Source organism: Pantherophis guttatus, chromosome 1 (assembly GCF_059756535.1).
Source record: "Pantherophis guttatus breed Tessera chromosome 1, ASM5975653v1, whole genome shotgun sequence".
NCBI classification, from domain to species: domain Eukaryota; kingdom Metazoa; phylum Chordata; class Lepidosauria; order Squamata; family Colubridae; genus Pantherophis; species Pantherophis guttatus.
In genome coordinates, this window is record NC_142063.1 from 220,142,084 (window position 1) to 220,163,180 (window position 21,097).

The window sequence follows — 21,097 nt, forward strand, 5'->3', positions numbered from 1 at the left end:
AGCATACATATACAAACCCTTTGGAATATCTAGGTATACTATATCTCCCAAAGTATATCTCTATCTCTATATGCTAGACTTCTTTGGGGTAACCTCAAAAAAAGAACGTACTGTTTGTTCAGAAATTTCCAGAGAAATCAGTCTTGCAAAATAATTATTTAATAACTTGCAAACTAGACCACAAACTCACATAAGCACAAGCCTCACTTCTTTAGACCTTTGCTGTGCAATTGCATGCCAATATGTTTTGGATAGAGTTTGTATTATCATCCTTCCTGGACAACAGTGGAAATTGGTCACATATTTGGATTAAAGCAAATAAAAGAGTTGGTGCAATAATAGTCAGCATTTTGGAAATTTGAAATGCAATTTTATAGGTTTGATATTGTCCCTGATACAAAAGTCTTTTTCTGAACTCATGTTAAAAGAACAATGTTTTCCGCTTTGCTTGCTTTCATTTTTGACTAAAATAATCTTTTCTTCCCTCTTTGTCAGGCAAAAGGTCTATGCATTTTGTCGCTGAAGAATTTCTGTACTCTACAAAAACCAAAAACATTGGTGCGTCCTATGGTGATGCTGCTATTGTAGTTATATCTTTAAAAAAACAGTCTTCACTAGGAAGCATTTCTTTAGATTTTATTCCAGCTTGCTGCAAATATTTTGTAAAGAAACAAAATCTTCTTGTGAAGGGTTTCTAATGAACGGTTCAAAAAAAAAAGCTTAACACTACCAATTGCAGCCAAATTACAGTAGCTAGTATTCATCTTGCCAAAGTCCCTGGTTATTTTTCAGTAATTCAGCTAAATGAGAAATAATATTCATTGGATGAATCTTATTGGCTTTGAACCCAATAACATATGGGGAGATTTACTATCTTCTTCTGAAAATGAAGTTCAACAATTTAATGGTTTGTTTGGTAAAATTTAATTTGATGCTAAATATATTTACCCCCTTCATAAAATCCATTCATAAAAGCATTAATTTAACATCTTGCTTTGATTCTTCAGAATGTCTCCATTGCATTTGGTTCTCTTTGTTGGTTAGCAATTTTATCTGAATTGCTCTGACTGGTTGTGAATTCTCTGCTTGCAGTAATTTAGAACTGATTACTCTAATCTCTTCCTGTAAAGGTTTGACTACCTCTTTCCAAGAATTTAACCTTGGGGTGGATGACTATAGCAACTTTATGACCTGTGGACTTCAACTTCTAGAATTCCTGAGCCAGCATAGTTGACTCAGGAATTCTGGGAATTGAAGTCCACAGGTCATAAAGTTGTCATAGCTGCCCACCCGTAGTTTAACCATTATTTTCTGAGACACATAATGAACTGCTTGACCCAATGCTCTTTGCTTTGATTGAGGAAATATCACTAGTTTGAGAAAGCTGTAAAGCTTTCAGTGTGTTAAGACTGGAAGTTCTGGATAGGTAGGATAAAAACTTTCCTCAACTTTATTATACCCACAATGTTGTAAAACATTCCCTTTGGGGAAGCATTAAGCTCCAGTCTCCTCTTCTACTGGATCTATTGTAAAAATTTTAATCACTGGCAATTCTTTATACTCACAGATTTAGTAGCTGTACCTGTTGCAAAGCACGGTGTTTATGCCACATCTTCCTTGACACATGCACATCGTTGGAAAACATTCCATATATGGGTGTTTGTGTGTTGTGTAGTGTTTTCATTAGCCCTAGTGGCTTTGTATACTGACTAGAGAACTGCATCATAATATTAGAGGTATGAAAACCGAAAGATAACTGTATTTCCATTTATTGATTTATTAATCAAATTTATATAGCTGCCTATCTCGCTGAAAGCAGTACTTAACAATCAAATAAAACAACAAATAAAAAGAAAATCTCTCTCTTTCTCTCTCTCTCTCTCTCCCCCTCCCCCACTTTCCCAGTTTGGTCTATTAGTTAAAGCACCAGGCTAGAAACCACGAGTTCTAATTCTACCTCAAGCATGAAAGCTGGCTGGGTGACTTTGGGCCAATCACTCTCTCTCAGTTCAACTCACTTCACAAGGTTATTGTTGTTGGAAATAGGAGGAAGGTGTGTTGGATATATTCGCCTGCCTGAGTTATTTATAAAAATAATGAAAGCAGAATATAAAATAAATAAATAAATAAATAAATAAATAAATAAATAAATAAATAAATACATACATACATACATACATACATACATACATACATACATACATACTACATAAATACATAAATTATCTAATATTTATTTAGTTTATGTCTACATCAAACCTTAAACTACCAAAATGAGGCCACCTTGTAGTTTCATTGCTGGCCAGAAACAGATCACTTTCGGTGCATTTTACTAGTAGTAATTGACAAATCAAAAAATGAGCCAGACTCTGAGTCTCTCCACTTTTGCACAGTGTGTTATCTACCAGCAACTTCCACTTGAGCATATTGGTTTTACACTTAGGCACTCCCACTTTCAGCCTATTCAGCGTCCTCCAAATAATATAGGGGAGATCAGATCCCTCAGCCATGTTTCCTTCTGGGATTATTCCTTGTTCCATTAAGTCTCTCCTCCATCTTTTAATTTGGTTTTGCTCCTATATGCCTTCAAGAATATTTGTTCCCTAATATATTAAGTACCAGAGGGATCTCCAAAGCAGCCAAATGTCTTGTTCAAACAAAGAGCACAACAAATGATGTTTTTTTAAGCTAATTATATTGCCATTAAACTATTTTTGGCAAATTCTACTCTTTTTGTCACCTTTCAAAAGTTGTAAAGTATAATTAAGAGCTGATGAAGGGAAATCACCCCATTTTCAGGGTTGATATTATATGTATATATCAAATGCCACTTTTAACTAAGAATTATTCTAAAGGGTCAGTTTCTCTTAAGAACAGAGATTAATTTATTTTCTTGCACAATATCATCTGAAGATGCCTAATCAACTTCATGCTGAAAATACAAGATATAACTTAGTACTAGGAGAGATTTCAAAGATGCAAAATAATACCACTCTAATTATTCCCACAATGGTCTATAAGCAATGTCATTTTTATTCCAGTTATGGAGCTGAAAATAACAAATATGCCCAATGATGTAATTACAAATCAGAAAAATTGGAGGAAAATATATATATGAAAGCGGTAACTTTGAGAGGAAGAATTTATTGATTTATCCATTTGTTTAAAACATCTAAGTAAAATTAACAAAGATATCCGCCTTACAATATATATATCAATATATATCACTAAATCAATGCAGAAGAATTGTTGTAAAACAATATTACCCTTACGATTGCTAAGGGCACATACCTACATATTATATATGTACATTTTTACATATTATAGGCATTTTAATAATGTACTAATGTCACCATTAATCTGTGTCATATAATTTGAAATATTCAGGTTGTACAAGAAAATATTTCTTTATGAATAATTATCCAATCCTATCCAATCCTAATTAATTATCTCTTTAATAGAATATATACAAAGACAAACTCCCCATTTTTAAACTTAATTCCATAGAAATATTATCACCAAGTAAATGTTTTATTTATTCTAGTTTATTGCATTGTAACATAAAAAAATTGATAACTGTTTAAAAAGTCTAAAATACAATCTACAAATAACAACTTCTGTTAGATTCTTCCCACAAGCATACCTTGAATATCATAGCATTGTCTAATAAAAGAAATCAAAATTCGCCCTCAACAAATTCTATAATATCACAATTGGGGAGGAAATAATCTTATTAGTTATTACTCCAACAAAATGCCAAATATAATAAATTTTAATCCAAGAAGTAATATTTGATAGAAATCCATTTTTTCATAACTTCATCCAAAAAAGTAATGCATATTATATTAAATACTTCTGCTGTATCCAACAAAGCCCCTAGAGGCACTTCATAATTCTCAGAGTATATTACTAAACTAATTATCAATAATCTAATATGGTTAGGTACCTGGCATCCTTTCATAATGCCAGATTGTACAAGATAAATTTTTAATGGTAATGCCTTCAGCAACCTTCATGCTAGAGCTGAGTTAGAATCTTTGAACAATATATTAGGTGATAAATTGCATGAATGGAAGTTTCCCATTTTCAAAATGATTGTTATATAAACCTCATAAAATGATAAGTGGAGGAGGCCATCTTCAAGAGACATATCATACTGTCTATCATTAATAATGTAGGATTCAAATCCCCTCTTTTTAAAATTCCATTCTACAAGCTGGCTAAATTTCTTTCCAGATTTCATAGATTAAATTGTGTTGCCTATTTCCTGTGTGAGACTAGGCTGAAGCCACCATGCCTAAAATTGGTGAAGACACATAAGCAGAGTGGACAAAAGCCAGGAAAAGCTCCCTCAGGGAAAGGACACCAAGTTGTTAAGGAAACAAAAGGACAAAAGTTGGGATTGAGCACATGGCAAGCCCTCCCCAAGTCTCACCAACAAAGGAGTTGGACCTGCATAGGAAGCACCTCCCATCAACAAAGCAAGGTCTTTGGGGGATAAAAAGGGGTCCTGAAGCCTCCCCACTCTTTGAGTAGTTTTTTGGATCCCAGACTTGTTGGCTTCCATCTCTCTGGCTAGTGCCTAGTTGTGGATGTTGGGTAAGTGTGAATGAGAGAGCATATCTGTGCCTGTAGGACACAATAGATATGCTTTATAATCAGTAAAATTTCACTGTTATTTTAAATTCACTAGATCTCCATGTATTTTAAAGAATTGTTTGTGCCTCAGTGTTCAGTTGAAAATAGTTTGAGTGTGGCAATTTTCCAGGCCTGTGAGTGTGTGAATGAGTGACCATAAACTGAACCAGAGAACATCATGTGTGTAACATCTGTAATGTATAGCTATGAGAAAGGATGATTTATTCCACTTTGAAACTCTACTTGCTTGACAGGCATCTCCATATTTGCATTATAAAGATATGTATCAAAAGCCAAATATTGGGAATTAATTGCACTTGAACCCCATGGTGTTCCTTCTTATAATACTTATTATATGTGTCTTTATTTTCAGATGGAACTGGAAAGAGATGGCATGTGGTTGTGGTTGTAATAATCTATTGTTGGATTTTAAGATACTTTTGATGTATGGCAGTGGTGAAATCCAATTTTTTTTACTACCGGTTCTGTGGGCGTGGCTTGGTAGGCATGGTGTAGCTTGGTGGGCATGGCTTGGTGGGCATGGCTTGGTGGGCATGGCAGGGGAAGGATACTGCAAAATCCCCATTCCCTCATCACTCCTGGGAGAAGGATATTGCAAAATCTCCATTCCCTCCCCACTCTGGGGCCAGGCAGACGTGGTATTTGCTGGTTCTCCAAACTACACAAAATTTCCGCTATTGGTTCTCCAGAACCTGTCAGAACCTGCTGGATTTCAACCCTGATGTATGGATAAATCAGCCTAGCCTTCTTTCTAGCTCCATCCATACTGATTATAAAGAAATAATCTTCTTCAGAGTCATACTTTTTTGTTCCTTCCGTGTATATAATTTTGCACATTTCTGTGATGTGGTTTACTTTCCACAGTTGTGACTTTTCTGCCCATATAATAAACATTGTTTATAGGCATGCTTCATATTGCATCAGCTGCACTGTTTACATATAGTCTCTCCTTGTTTTCGAGCTTTTTGTCTGCTGCTTGATCCTTTGTTAGGGTCAAAGCCGTGTTTATAGCACCTAGACAAGCACCTAGACACATATACCACTCCACAGTGCTTTACAGCCCTCTCAATTGGTTTACAGAGTCAGCATATTGCCCCCAAGAACAATCTGGCTCCTCATTTTATTGACCTCAGAAGGATGGAAGGCTGAGTCAACCTTGAGTCGGTCAGGATTGAACTCCTGGCAGTGAGCTAAATTAGCCTGCAATACTGCATTCTAACCACTGTGCCACCAAGATCCCTCTCACAATTACTGCTCTTGCTAGTAATGTTACAATTGACTATCTAGCATTGTTCTGTCTATGGATTGGCTCTCATTTTCTTCTTTTAACAAGGGAGTACAACTGTTTTGTCAAACCTTGATCTGTAAGAAACCATCACTGCACAGAAATTCATTTTCATTTCTGACATCATATGTTATTTATTAGAAAATAACAAGAGGTCAACTGCTTTTATTAAAATCAACTAGGACTGGACCCTGATCTAGAACCAAAAGGAACTTAAAAACTGCAAGAAATATATCGCTACTTCCATGAGATCAGTGGCCTCAACTACTAACTTTCTCACACTTTCAAGTTAGAATCAGTTTGGCTTGCTGATTCCCTTAATAGTTTATTAATTAACCCATTTAATCAATTTACTCACAGATTAAGGATTAGAATTCCAGAAAGCAATGGCGTTCATAAATAGAGTCTCAGTTCAAAGCAGGGGTGAAATCCAGCAGGTTCTGACAGTTTCTGGAGAACTGGTAATGGAAATTTTGAGTAGTTTGGAGAAGCAGCAAATACCACCTGTGGCTGGTCCCAGAGTGGGATGGGAATGGAGATTTTGCAGTATCCTTCCCCTGCCATGCCCACCAAGCCACACCATGCCCACCAAGCTACACCCACAGAACTGGTAGTAAAAAAATTTGAATTTCACCACTGGTTCAAAGGCAAAATACTTTTATTCACAGAACAGGACTTTGTTTCTCATAAGGATAAAATATGAGTTAAGATTTTTGGTGGGCATCTGAACAAGATTTTGAAAGCCTGAAGATTTTTCTAGCACCAACTTAAACTTAAGAGTTTGCCTGCACTACTGCATTCTAACCGCTGCACCACTAGAGCTCCTTATAATAATTGTATATACCTAGGTATGATTGCTAGGGCTGTAGCAATTGCATGATTTCTGGAAAAAAGAACATTTATTTAAAGTAATGTGGACCAAAGTGCTAAATGCAACACCAGAAGCTTTTGCACCTTAAAATCAGATTCCCCATTCCCACATGGGATGAAAGCAAACCTACATTTAAAGCTGTCTTCACTCATGCAAACCAAGTCAGTCTGTATTCAATTAATGCAGAACATGTTCCATATAAAGGGAGGAAATCATTTTTACAATTAATTGCCATTGTGTGGTTCAGTCGCTAAGTCATGCCCAACTCTTTGTGACCCCCATGGACCATATCATGCCAGGCCCTCCTGTCCTCCACTGTCTCCTGGAGTTTGCCCAAATTCATGTTCATTGCATGGATGACACTATCTAACCAATTAATTAATTGCTATGTCCTTCATATAATAGGGATATTTTTTATTTATTCATTAATTTTATCTGTATTCTGTTGAATCAATACTGATTTGTGGAATTTTACAAAACGGTTGACAAAAATAACCACCATATTTAAAATATCTGCAATAAACACAATTAAAATAATGAAACAACTAAACAATGCTATAGTGCAAGAATAATTTATGATTATGAAAAAACACAATACAACAAAATGTAACCAAATAAAATAATATTAACAGATCTAAGTGGAATAATTTAAATATGGGAATAACAAACAATTCTAGCAGAGAGTCTTTGGAAAATTTGTCTTCAATAGTTTCCAGAATGTTCAAAGGGAGAGAGCAAACCTTAAATCTGAGGGGAAGTTACTCCATATTTTGGACTAGCAACTTCCTAATTCTCAGTCTCCTTTCTTCATAAAAGTGGGATATGAGTAAACATTTCTTCAGTGAAGCAACCAATTCAGGTAGGAGAATTTACCTGCCAGTAACTGATTTAAGGCCTGAAATGCAGTAAAATATGCTCTCTGGTGACCTACACCCATCAGTCACTAAACTTCTACTTTTTTCACTGATTATATTTTCCAGGTTTCAAAGGCATAATTTCAAAGGCAACCCCATGCAGAGCTCATCGGTAAGTAAACTGAGAATGATGAGAGCATGAAGGTCTGTTTTCAAAACTGATATATGAAATCTAGAAAAATGAGTATGTTGACTGAACTGATTGTGTGTGTGTGTGTATGTGTGCTTTGCATAGAAGATTAAGAAGTACAGTGGTACCTTGGTACTCAACTACTTTGAAACTCATTGAATTTGGTACTGAAAGCATCTTGATGCAAACATTTTGTCCTAGTACTCAATGCACAAGTTAGAATTTGTCTGTGTTGGTTGCCTTGTAACTCACTACATTCCCTTATAGGAAACATTTGTTTGGTACTCATTGTTTTTGGTACTCATCACACCTCCTGGAACCAATTAACGATGAGTATCAAGGTACCACTGTAATGGATTAGACAAATTTCATTTCATTGCAGTCTGAATGCTTTCCTTTTCCACTCTTAGTTTAGTCCCAATATTAATACAAAAGTTACTTTTGTTTGTGACTGGAGCCTGACTTATATTTTCAGTCAATAAAAGTAATGAAAACTGAGCATGCCAGAACAAGAGGGGGGAAAAAAATCCTTCAAGTATGTAGAAATTCATACATTGGAACTTAGATGGAACATAGCTAGCCTGTTCTCTTAGAGATAATTATCTGACATATGTTCTTCACTCAGGATGGGTGTCAAGCATTTTCTTAGTTGCTACGGCGTTATTGTTAGTCTGACAAAACTACCGTGATTGCTTCTGAATGAGTTCTCTAGAGTCAACTGAAATTATATTGCACAGAGATAGCCAGCTGCCCTCTATCATTGCAATACAGAGCTAGTACTCTAGAGTAAAGTTTCTATTATCTCTGGTATCTCAGGGAAACATAATTCACAGTTAATAAGTTTATAAGTGATGCCAGGTAGGTTATTTACAATTTAATAATTGCTTTCATTAGCGGCATTTGCTAATTCTCTGCTTACTGATATAAGATAAGCTTTGGTAGAAAAGCAGAAAATCAGTACTGATTAAAGTGGGAAGGAATTCCTTTTATCCATTTAAAAAAAAAAATAGGAATATGACTTCAAGGAACTGCCAAAATCCTCCTCACTGAGATAAAAGCAAACACAAACTTTTCATATATATATATATATATATATATATATATATATATATATATATGTATGTATGTATGTATGTATGTATGTATGTATATGTATATGTATATGTATATGTATATGTATATGTATATGTATATGTATATGTATATGTATATGTATATATGTATGTATGGCTGGTCACGCCAAGAAGGTTCTCTTCCCCATATTATTTTATTTGAAGAACAGTTTTCCTTCGTAAGACTATCTATCTATGTCAGGTGTTTCTAATCTTGGCAACTTTAAGGCTTGTGGACTTCAACTCCCAGAACTCCCCAATCAAGTCTTAAAGTTGCCAAGGTTGGAAACACCTGACCTATATTCTCTTCTTTTACATCACATTTTAAAAACCTGTTAGAAACCTGTTGCTGAAAGGAAAACGGAAGTCCAATAAACAAATTGAAACTTAATGTACACAGTACAAAGCTGGTCATGTTCATGAGAACTTTAGTTGTAAAGACTAGAATTTAACTTGCCTTGAATGGGGGCAACTTTTTCTTGAAAACACAGGGAAGGATACGCTCTGATAGTAAAGCAGGAATATCTAGGGAAAATACTTCTAGGCTGAAGCAATCCAGATGTTAGCTTATTTCTTGGCTGCCATGTAGGTAGAGGTGACCTGGATTTTGGCAAGCCAGATGTGATAGTTCTAGAACACGGGTGTCACACTCGCCACCTTACATTGCAGTCATATGATGTATCGTGATGTCTTTTTCCCTTTGCAGAGCTGGGGTGGGTGTGGCCTGCACGTGACTCATCCGGCCTGCGGGCTGCCAGTTTGACACCCTTGTCTTAGAAGAATAAAACCGCAGAACAAAAGTATTTCCAATTCAATATTTCTAATAAACAATCACATATCCAAAAACCGCATCTAAAAGAATATTGTGTATGTTTCTCTTTGCTGATCATTGTATGGCATGCAACTTGAAGAATATCAATACTGGCACTGCTATTTCTAAAAAGGAGAAACACATCCCACTTCCTCTTCTCCAATTCAAATCCTACCCTCTGATCTCGAGTAGATTTATTTATCTGAAGATAGAAACATCCTAGTTCTCCCATAGAAAGATATATTAACTTGTGGCTTACTTGGTCCACAACTTCAGAGTGGATTCCATTACACTGATGTGAAAATATAGCCAGTAACCCCAGGGCTGTATTATTTGTAGCTCCATAGAGCTTTTCTCTAACCCCACCCTAGAGTCAGGGGTGGCTTCTAATTTTTTTTACTACCGGTTCTGTGGGTGTGTCTTATTTTGTGGGTGTGTCTTATTTTGTGGGTGTGGCTTGATGGTCATGTGACAATTATATAGGATTTAGCAGAGGTACTGGTCTACCAGGGTGTACCGATTACCCATTTATTTTTGCAGGCACTGGTCTACTCATGTATTTTTGCAGGCACTGATCTACTCATATATTTTTGCAGGCACTGATCTACTCATTTGTTTTCTTTTAATACTGATCAGCTGTAGGGCGGCCCTTTGAAGCCCCATGGCAAGAGTTTAAACAGTTTTTTTTCCCTCTAGCCATCAGCTGGGACTCAGGAGGAGCAAAGGATTGGGGGTGGGGCCAAATAAAAGGTAAGAATAACACGGGGGTGGGGGCGCGGGGGGGCGGTTCGGTGACGTCATATCATCATGCTACCGGCTCGGCGGAACCGGGCGGAACCAGGCGAAACCCACCACTGCCTAGAGTCCATCTTGTTGCAATTAATCAATCAAATTACATGCCAACTGTGAGTGCAGAAAGTTGGAGTTATTAAGATAACTTCTCCATGAAACCATAAGTGGTCATAAAGCAATTTATTACATTTCTTACAGAAGAACAACTTTCATCTTTATTCCTGCTGACAGAGCAGTTTCCAATGAGAAGATTTCTCCCTTCTCAATCAGATTGAAGGGTTACATGATTGTGCTAGGAAGCCCCTCCCATTTTTAAAAGCAGAATAAACAGTTAACGCATAAATCTGATGTTGCAATATTTTCAGGATCAGACTCAATAAGATCAACAAGAGTTAAAGATTTAACTATATATTCTTTATTTACATTAGGCATTCTATATTCACTGAATATTCACAGATAGAAGCAAGGGAAATGGTGTAGGTAGCTCCTTATATATACAATGGGTGGAGCTATATGTGGGAGTGGTGAATTATGAATACATTAAGAAGTGAAGAATAAGTTAACCCCTGATACCCTGTCTGTACACTATTTACACATTGGAGAATAAGGCATTTACATCTGACAAATCCCCCTCTAAATGCCGATTCGTTATACAACACCAGTTACATTCAGATTCAGGACAATACAAAACATACAACTTAGAGGTTAAGTATTTATGCTGTTTAGAAGGTAAAGGCTTCGTTAATATATCAGCTAATTGTTCTGAAGTGTCGCAATGCACTGCTTTAATAAATCCATCCTGAGATAATTGTCTCACATGTTTAAATTTTATATCTATATGTCTGGACCTTTGTCCAATGGCATCAGATCTAGATATTTCAATGGCTGCTTTATTGTCTTCATGCATAACAAAAGGCAGAGCAGGTTTTTTCCAGACATCTGAAATTAAATCATTAAACCATACAAGATTATTTGCGGCCTTGGATAAACAAACATATTCCGCTTCTGTTGTTGAAGTAGCCACTAGTTCTTGTTTACCAGTGTACCAGTAAACTGGACAGTCATTTAAGAGAAATACATAACCAGATGTGCTTTTTCTGCATGAGGTGTCTCCAGCCCAATCTGCATCTGCATAACACGTAAGCTTTGGTTCTTTAATATCATTAGGTTCTAACATTAAACAAAAGTCTAGTGTACTTTTTAAATATCTTAAAATTCTTTTAACAGCTTCCCAGTGGTACATTGTTGGTTTGCTGACATGCCTAGATAATAAATTGAGTGGTAAAGCGATGTCCGGTCTAGTCCAATTAGATATGTAAAGGAGTGAACCTATGATTGATCTATAGAATGTATTGTCCTTGAACTCGGGAGAAGATTCATCAGAATTCCTTAGAAAGTCAGTTTGCATAGGGGTATCACAAGGTTTGGCATTGTTTAAGTTGCATTTATTTAAAAGATCTATGATCTTATCTCTCTGGGTAAGTTTGAATCCCCTTTTTGTCTTATTAATTTGGACACCAAGGTATTTGTTTACCTTGCCTAAAGATTTCAATGAGAAATGTTCATTTAGTTTAGTTACAAAAGTTTCTCTTCTTTCTTTATGTTTTCCTATGTATAAAATGTCATCCACATAAATCAATACAAATTCAATGTAATCATCACCCCTCTTGACAAAGAAACAATTATCAGCAGTGGTAGCGTTGAAGTCCATGGTCTTAAGTACTTTTACTAAACAATCATACCACCGTTTACCAGATTGTTTTAGCCCGTATAAACTCTTGTTTAACAACCAAGTCTCATTTTTGTTTGTGTATGGACTATGAGGTGCTCTCACGTATATTTCTTTATCTAATTTTGCGTGTAGGTACGCAGTCTGTATGTCATATTGGAATACATCTAGATTGAGTGCTGAAGCTACCACTAGAGCTGTTTTGACACTCTCTGTTCTTACAGTGGGGGAATACGTGTCAGTATAGTCCTCTGGATATTTCTGTGCATAACCCTGTGCAACCAATCTAGCTTTGTATAGAGTATTTCCTCCCTCTAAATTCTTAATTTTATATATCCATCTGGTACCAATAATTGTCTTATCTTTAGGTGCAGATGCAGGTGTAAATACATTTAGTCCTTGTAAACTTTCCATCTCTTTCTTCATTGCTAATTCCCATTTTTCTTTTTCTTCGTGAGGAAGTTTTAACACTTCCTCGTATGTATTGGGTGTTGTTGGTTCACCATTCATGTGCATTACATAATCCTTGTATTTATTTGGCATTTGATTTCTGGTGTTTCTAATGATTTTCTCGGGTTTACTATCGTTATCATGCAAATATCTTGCTTCCTTTTTTGTTAGTGTGTCTGTCTTTATTTTGAGTTGGCTATTTGTCCAAGTTTTAGTTTTGTTTCTATATTTGTCGATATTTTGTTTTTCTATAGTCCCTTTCTCATGAGATTTTGTATCTTCATGTTTATTTGGGAATATCTCATTAAGATGTAATTTAGACCAGTTAGCTTGTTCATGGAACACAGCTGTTCTGGAGACTATAAATTTGTTGTTACTATCAATGAATCTGTATCCTTTAGTGCCAGTCTCATATCCCATAAATCTGAGTCTCCTGGACACATTTTCTCCCTTTCTTCTTAATTGTTTAGGTATGTGTACGTCTGCTGTGACTCCAAATATATGCATGTGTGCTAATTTTGGTTTTCTATTATACATCACTTCATATGGTGTCTTATTTATAATGCTGGACCATGTTCTATTTTGTGTGTAATTTGAATAATGTAAGGCTTCTGACCAGAATTGTTTGCTTAAGCCAGCATCTTCCAATGTGCATCTAATCATGGTTTGTAATGTGGAATTTTTTCTCTCTGCAATCCCGTTTTGGAACGGAGAAAATGGACTAGATGTGTAATGTAACATTCCTTTGTCTTTTAACCATTGTGAGAATTCTTTAGACATGAATTCGCATCCTCTGTCTGTCATAATTTGTTTTATTTTGATGTTGTGTTGTGTTTCTATGCGTTTGTAAAATTCTTTAAATTTTTGAAATGTTTCATCTTTGTGTTTTAATGTGTAAACAAATCCATAGCGGCTATAATCGTCCACTATTGTCAGGAAGTAACGTTTCCTATAAGTGATTGATGGGGTTAATGGACCAACTAAGTCCATGTGTACTAAATCAAAAATTTTGTTAGTTGATCTGGTAGATTTTTTTGGCCTGGGACTAGTTTTTAGTTTTGTAGATTTACATACTGAGCATTCCAGATAATTTTCACAATTTTTTATTTTGACACCTTCTGCGTGTTCAGTCATTTTTTGCACTACAGGAAAACTGGCATGTCCTAACTTCCTATGCAATATGTGAGCACACTCATCATGAATTGGTTTGCCTATCTTTGGCTTCTTATCGTTGTGTGCATCTGTGTGATCATGAGATATTTTACATTCATCATTGTCACTGTTGCTAACATTCTCATCATCTATCTCAATACAATCTTCCATATTTGAATCAATGTTATGTAACCATTTTTCTTTTGTTATTAGGTAAGGTAGTCCTCCTTTAGTCACCACAGTGCCTACATTTATTTTATTCTTTTCCAAAGTTGCCTTTCCTTTTGAAAAGACAATGTTAATGTCAGAATCTCTGCTTAGTTTTATGGCACTTAATATGTTATGAGGTATTTCAGGTATTAGTAATACCCCCTCTATTTTTCCTAAACCAGGTAAGGTTACATTTCCTCTACCTAATACTTGAACCTTTTCTTGGTTAGCTACCTTAATTACAAATTTATCTTCTGCAAATGAAGACAATATACTTTTGTTATTAGTGGTGTGATTAGTTGCTCCAGAATCAATAAGCCAATTATTGTTCTCACTTTGTTGTGTGTTAGTGTTGTCTTGTTTATTTAATCCATTCAGTGAACCAGACTTTCTATCCTTTGAATTGTCTCTGCCCCCTCTATTCTCTCTGTGATTTGGTGGGCTCCTATATCTATGCCTTTCTATGGAAGGCTGTCTATAATCGTATTTGTTTCTGTATTCTGATCTATATCTTTCTTTTAAGAATTTTGGGCAATCTCTTCTATTGTGTTCCCTGGATCCACAATTATGACATTTAAATGTTCCACTATATTTTTCTTGGAAAGCTACTTTCCTATATGGTTTATGTTCTGTGTGATTGTTAGAACGATTCCTTCTAGAATTATCTTCTGTTATCAATTTGTTAGATAGACTTTCTATGGATAAATACCCTAGATTGATTGTGTCTAAATGTGACATAAAATTGTCCCATGATGGATCAAGTGAGTTGATAATGACACTTTTCATTGTTTGGTCTGAAATCACCTCCCCCCTCAAATGCAGTTCAGCTCTTATTTTGTTCAAAGATATTAAATGTTCACTTATGGAAACCCCTGGTTTTATCCTAGATGAAAAGAAGTCTTTAGATATCCTTGTGGTGGTGGCTACACTGTCACTGTGAAACAAATTAAACATGCATTGAATAATTTCTGAAACAGTCAAATTTGGCTTAATGCTGTGATACATTGCAGGAGACACACTAGATATTATTAAGAAAAAAGCTCTATGGTGTAAACAATCTATTTTTAGTGTCCAAGGTCTTTTTGGGGGACTAGTGATAAAAAACAGTAAGTTTTCCTTCATAAAGACAACCTGGAGCTGTTGATACCATTCTTGTAAATTAATGCCATCAACCCTTAGTTTTGGGAAGTCACTGGGTAAATTTCCGACATTATTGGGTCCATTACTTACAACCTGAGGTAGTCCGTGGTCTCGTAAATGCAGAAAATTGCAAAACGGCGTGGGGATGCTCGCTACGAGTCTGCATGATCTTCTCTCCTGTTCATGTCTTCCCGGATCGTCAGCGTAGTTTCGCGCATGCGCGATGCTCATTTCTTCTTCGGCGTCGTCGTAGAAGGTTCTCCTCATTGCGGCTTGCTCGCTCTGCTCTTCTTCAGATGAGTCGGTCTCTGGTTCGACTTTGGGGGTTCTGGCGACGGTGGCTGTTCTTCCTCTTCTATTGAGAGCGTTGGTGCTTGCTTCGGTCTGCGGCGTAGGGCGGTATCGGCAGGGCTCTCTGGGTTCCGGCGTCAGCGTTCTAGTAGTCAGGATGGGAGCGGGCAGGTCTTGAGGCATTGGCTTGCTCGTTCGCTTTTTTGGTGTCTTTTTAGTAATTTTCAGTTTTGGCCCAAATGCAGCAAAGAGCGTTTTCATCGCTGATTTTATTTGGTGTTTTGTTGGATCTTCCTCGCTTTCTGGTTCTGATTCTTCTGAGGTGTTTGAATCTTCCTTTTTGTTTTCGTTGTCTGATAATATTTTTCGCGCCAGAAATTTTGAATTGAGCTTGCTGATTGGCTCTGCTTCGTTCATCTTGGAGGCCGGTTGAAACCAAGATGGCCGCCATTCAAATTTTTGTGCGGGATCATCGTTTTTCTTCTTTGTAATGATTTTCTCCGCAGTCATATTACTCACTATTTTTGGATCTTTGGGTTTTTCATTGGTGATGTTTTTCTCTCTCGCTGCTCCGCTGTTCTTCAGCATATCTTGGAGGTTCGCGATGAGGCTTTCATCATTCTTCTGACTTTTTAATAGTTTTAATATCTCTGACCTGAGTTCGTTATTTCCTATTTCGGTTTCCTCCTGGTCATCAATTATTTCTTCGTCTTCAGTGGTGTATTCTTCGGATTCTCTCGAAATTGCATTGGTGGATTCGTTGATTATTTCTTGTTCCGTTTCCATTTCTTTGCTGTAGGCCCTGGTGTTGGGCCTATCTTTCTTAGACATCTTAAAGCTTTTTTATTGAGTCAATTAACCATCCTCTGCTACCAGTTTGTTGCAATATTTTCAGGATCAGACTCAATAAGATCAACAAGAGTTAAAGATTTAACTATATATTCTTTATTTACATTAGGCATTCTATATTCACTGAATATTCACAGATAGAAGCAAGGGAAATGGTGTAGGTAGCTCCTTATATATACAATGGGTGGAGCTATATGTGGGAGTGGTGAATTATGAATACATTAAGAAGTGAAGAATAAGTTAACCCCTGATACCCTGTCTGTACACTATTTACACATTGGAGAATAAGGCATTTACATCTGACATCTGAAAAGTGTGTTTGTTGTGCAAGGTACTGTATTGGGAGCCTATCAGGCTTTTGCAGTTTTAGAAAACATAAATGCTTGGCATTAATAGCCAGCACGGCTTTGAAATGCTAAGTGTCAAGAAATGGTAAGTTTGACAAATGGTCTTGGCTTGTTAGTTTAGGCAGGTTTATTATTAATCCTACCCGAGTTTTATAAACCCTCCAGAAGGGTTTGAATCAATTTTATAAAAACTGAAGTTTGGAGCATTACATTTTTCTAATACCCTTTTAAAAAATGAACTAAAAATAGTGGAACACAGTAAATGTTTATTTTTATGTCTAAAATCTCTTTGGTGATTAAAATCAAAGGCATGAAACTGAGCTGTATAATAAATCTTCATTATTTGCATTTTATGTTTTGCACAGCTTATGATCACCATCAAAATGATTAGACACGAGCTGGCTTTGCAGCAATATGTCTATTTAGCTGCTAAGCCCTAAAATCAAGTATTTTAAATGAAAGCATTGGTGATGCGGTGGGAGTGAGAAACAGATTCTAAAATCTAGTCATTTTCAATTGAAGTCTGCATAAAGAATATAGTGGAGTCATACTGCTGGCAGAGTTACTCCCTAAAGGTGCTAGTTTGGTCGAGTGGTTAAAGCACCAGGCTAGTAACTGGGAGACTGGGAGTTCTAGTCCTGCTTTAGCCATAAAAGCCAACTGAGCGACCTTGGACCAGTCACTCTCTCTCAGCCCATCCCAGGGGTGAAATGCTCCTGGTTTGGACCAGATCACCCGATCCAGAAGCAATGGCGGCGGGTGGTTTGGAGAACTGGTAGCAAAAATTCCTGCCGCCCCCCATGCCCAGCTGAGCCATCCGTTTATCAGAGGCTTTTATTTATTTTTTTACTTTTAAAAGCATTTTTTTGGCCAAAGAAAAAATGCTTTTAAAAGTAAAAAAAAAAAGCCTCTGATGATCGCACGGCTCAGCTGGGCATGTGGGGGGCAGAGATTTTTGCTACTGGTTGTCCGAACCATCCGCTGCCGGTAGCGATCTTTTAAATGATTTTAAAAATTAAAAAAAAAAAAGTTGGCCATGCCCACCCAGTCACATTACCCCAAGCCACGCCCACAGAACCAGTAGTAACAAATTTTACATTTCACCACTGGCCCATACCACCTCATGGAGTTATTGCTGTGGGGAAACTAGGAGGAGGAAGGTGTATTGGATATGTTTGCTGCCTTGAGTTATTTATAAAAAATAATAAAGGCAGGATATAAACAAATAACCAAGTCCTCGGGGTGATAATTTGCTTCTCTTCCTAAAAGTTAGTGCTACAATCAACAGGTTGTTCTCACTTTGAGCATGCCACCAGGCTACAAAGATGGAGGTAGGTATTTTGGTGCAAAAAAAAAAAAAAAAGTAGTTTTCAAGTGCTGATGATCTCCAGTACAGGCTATCTTCAGCTATGCAGGTTTTATATATGCAGGTTTGGATATCTGTCAGTCATAGGGACACACAGACATTCTTCCAAGCGGTTTCCTTTATTGTTCCTCACCCATAGACAGAAAACTTGCCAAACTAAAGCAAGCTACTTTACACTTACACCTTGAAACACATACTCTGAGAACTCCTAGGAAGGAGGTATTCTGACTCTTTTACTCCCACTCAGACGATCTAAATTTTTCCTTTGCTCTTCTGGAATGCTGCTCCTCAATCCTGGGAAGATGGACTGCATTCTCCACAACTCCTTTACTACAACTCCTCCTACAATGCAGCAGGAGGACACCTATTGTTTTTAATCAGTGGTGGGTTTCAAATTTTTTTACTATCAGTTCTGTGAGCGTGGCTTGGTGGGCATGGCAGGGGAAGTATACTGTAAAATCTCCATTCCCTCCCCAATCCAGGGGAAGGTTACTGCAAAATCCCCATTTCCTCCCGATCAGCTGGACTTGGGAGGCAGAGAATAGATGGGGGGGCGGGGTCAGTCAGAATTTTTACTACCGGTTCTCCGAACTACTCAAAATTTCCACTACCGGTTCTCCAGAACTGGTCAGAATCTGCTGAAACCCACCTCTGTTTTTAATCCCAGGTGTTCCTCATTAATTATACTACTCTAATTGGCTTTATGAAAAGATGGAAATCCAGAGATAGGCATCATCTTCATATACCTTTGTAATGATCCGTATTGTTTCCAACATTCTGACTTTATTAAATCAAAACAACTTTGCACACTCCACAATCTCTTGGAGACAATGGGAGCAGTGAGTGGAATCCCTTCACAGAACAGGGTGCTTCTATGGCTATTCTATCAGACCTGCAAAACACTATTGACTACACTTTGTAGGCTATTGACTACACTTTGCTGCTAGCTGTCTGGATGGTTGCAGAATTCAAAGGATTTTATTCAATGCTCAACTTAAACGCCCACAACACTAGGCAAGGTCCGACAGTCAAGCCTTGCAAAAATCCTGATTATTTCCACCCTATGACGTCTTCCAAAAGTGCTCTTTTGGGGATCATTTTCACCAATGAAATTCTTGGTATAGTAATCTTTGACTTACAACCACAATTGAGCCCAAAGTTTCTGTTGCTAAGCAAGACAGTTGTTAAGTTTACCCCCATTTTAAGACCTTTCTTGCTGCAGCTGTTAAATGAATCGCTGCAGATGCTAAGTTAATAACATGGTTGTTAAGTGAATCTGCCTTCCCCATTGACTTTGCTTGTCAGAAGGTCGCAAAAGATGACTCCATGACCCAGGGACACTGTGATTGTCATAAATATGAGCCAGTTGCCAAGCGTTTGAATTTTTATCACGTGATCATGCAGATGCTGCAATGATTGTTATGTGTGAAAAACGATTGTAAGTCATTTTTTTCAGGGCTGTTGTGACTTTTACCAGTCACTAAATGAATTCTGTAAATCGAGGCCTACCTGTACATCTCTTGATCAGCTAATCCAAATGCTTGTACGTGTAATGCTACCATTTTGCACTGATGGATGTAGTGCAGTGTTGCTGTCCCAGAGCCAGATCCCCCATTCCTCCCCCCAATGGTACTTCGAACAGAAGCACTTCTGGTTTAAATCCCCATTTTAAATCCCCATTAAGCAGTGAAAGCTACTGGGTCAGTCCATCTTAACTCACAGAATTATTGTGAAAATAAGATTGGCTGCTGCAGGTCTTCTTGGCACCTAAATGTAACAAATGAATGGCTGGATAAATATTTTACAAAGGGTTTGTCTACCTGCACACAAGAATACGTGCGTGGATAAATTTCCTCCAGTGGAATGTACAGTATAATGGGAATCTTCATCATTGAGTTTGCTGTGTATGACAACCATCCTTTAATAAACAATTGCTACATCACATTTGCCTTCCATTTTCTCCTTTTCTATAAGTTCACCTAAAAAACATCCCCAACCCTATGCTCCAAGATTAAATTTCTAAATCACCACCAACTTTGAATTTTTGTTAATGTGTCACATTCCCTGCTCTGGTGAGACAGGAGTCCTCTCCCCGCTAATCCCCACATCCTATAAATCCTTTTAACTTAGGGAAGAATTAGAGACCCACATAGTTTTCTCTGATTATAAAGGCCAGTGTCGGTTGCCAAGCTACTACAATATAAAGTACTCCTTGAGCTGCAGGAGATGAAGGTAATCTTTAAAACAAAACAGGAAGAAAGCCAGAACGTATGAGAAATGCTTTGCTAAGTTGTTCCTTGCATGGAATTGTGGACAAAATATTTTGGTGAATAATGAATGCCTTTTATTCTGCATTTGACAGGTAAATCTGTTCAACAGTTAAGAAGATGTGTCTACGTCAAAGGCAAAGCTTTTGAAACTAATACCACATGTTTGGTCTATTGTATATGTAAAAAGGTTCAGTGTAAAAGTTTTACAATTTTCTCCAGTTCTGTGACCTTGCACGGAATGTCATCCAGCAAAGGATATTTTCTAGAAGCTGTATTAAAAAACAAAACAAAACAAAAATGAGGCAATACAAATAACAAACTCACATGTGACTCCAAATAGCTATCAGTACTGTGGATTTTGTGTGGCTTGCTTGAAAACATTTTCTCCCATAAAATTTATACTGTGCCTTTGATATTCATAATCTTCAGACTGTGCTGTTCCATGCTTCTTTTTATTGTATGCATTGTAAGTGTGGCATTACGTGGCACCATAAAAATAAGTCAAATGAGAACATGTAAAATGTGCATCTCAAATTCTTTCTGAGTAGCAAGCATTTAAAGCTATAAAGTTAAAAATGCACCCTGCAAAGAAAGACAGGTTCACACGTTACACAAAAGTGTGAGTTCCTTGGACATGGTTAAACAATAGGATGTGTTGTATGCATTGAATCCGGTTTCCTCATTGACTTTGCTTGTCAGAAAGTTGCAAGGGGTGATCA

General features: G+C 36.9%; 1 long non-coding RNA gene across 1 annotated transcript; it reads left to right on the forward strand.

The window, feature by feature from the left end:
* Positions 1-495: 495 nt before the first annotated feature.
* LOC117676854 (uncharacterized) lies at positions 496-20,791 on the forward strand. The gene is made up of 4 exons (XR_004594524.3): positions 496-558; positions 7,796-7,841; positions 18,012-18,073; positions 20,471-20,791. It is a non-coding gene; the product is annotated as an uncharacterized LOC117676854 (long non-coding RNA).
* The last annotated feature ends 306 nt before the right edge of the window (positions 20,792-21,097 follow it).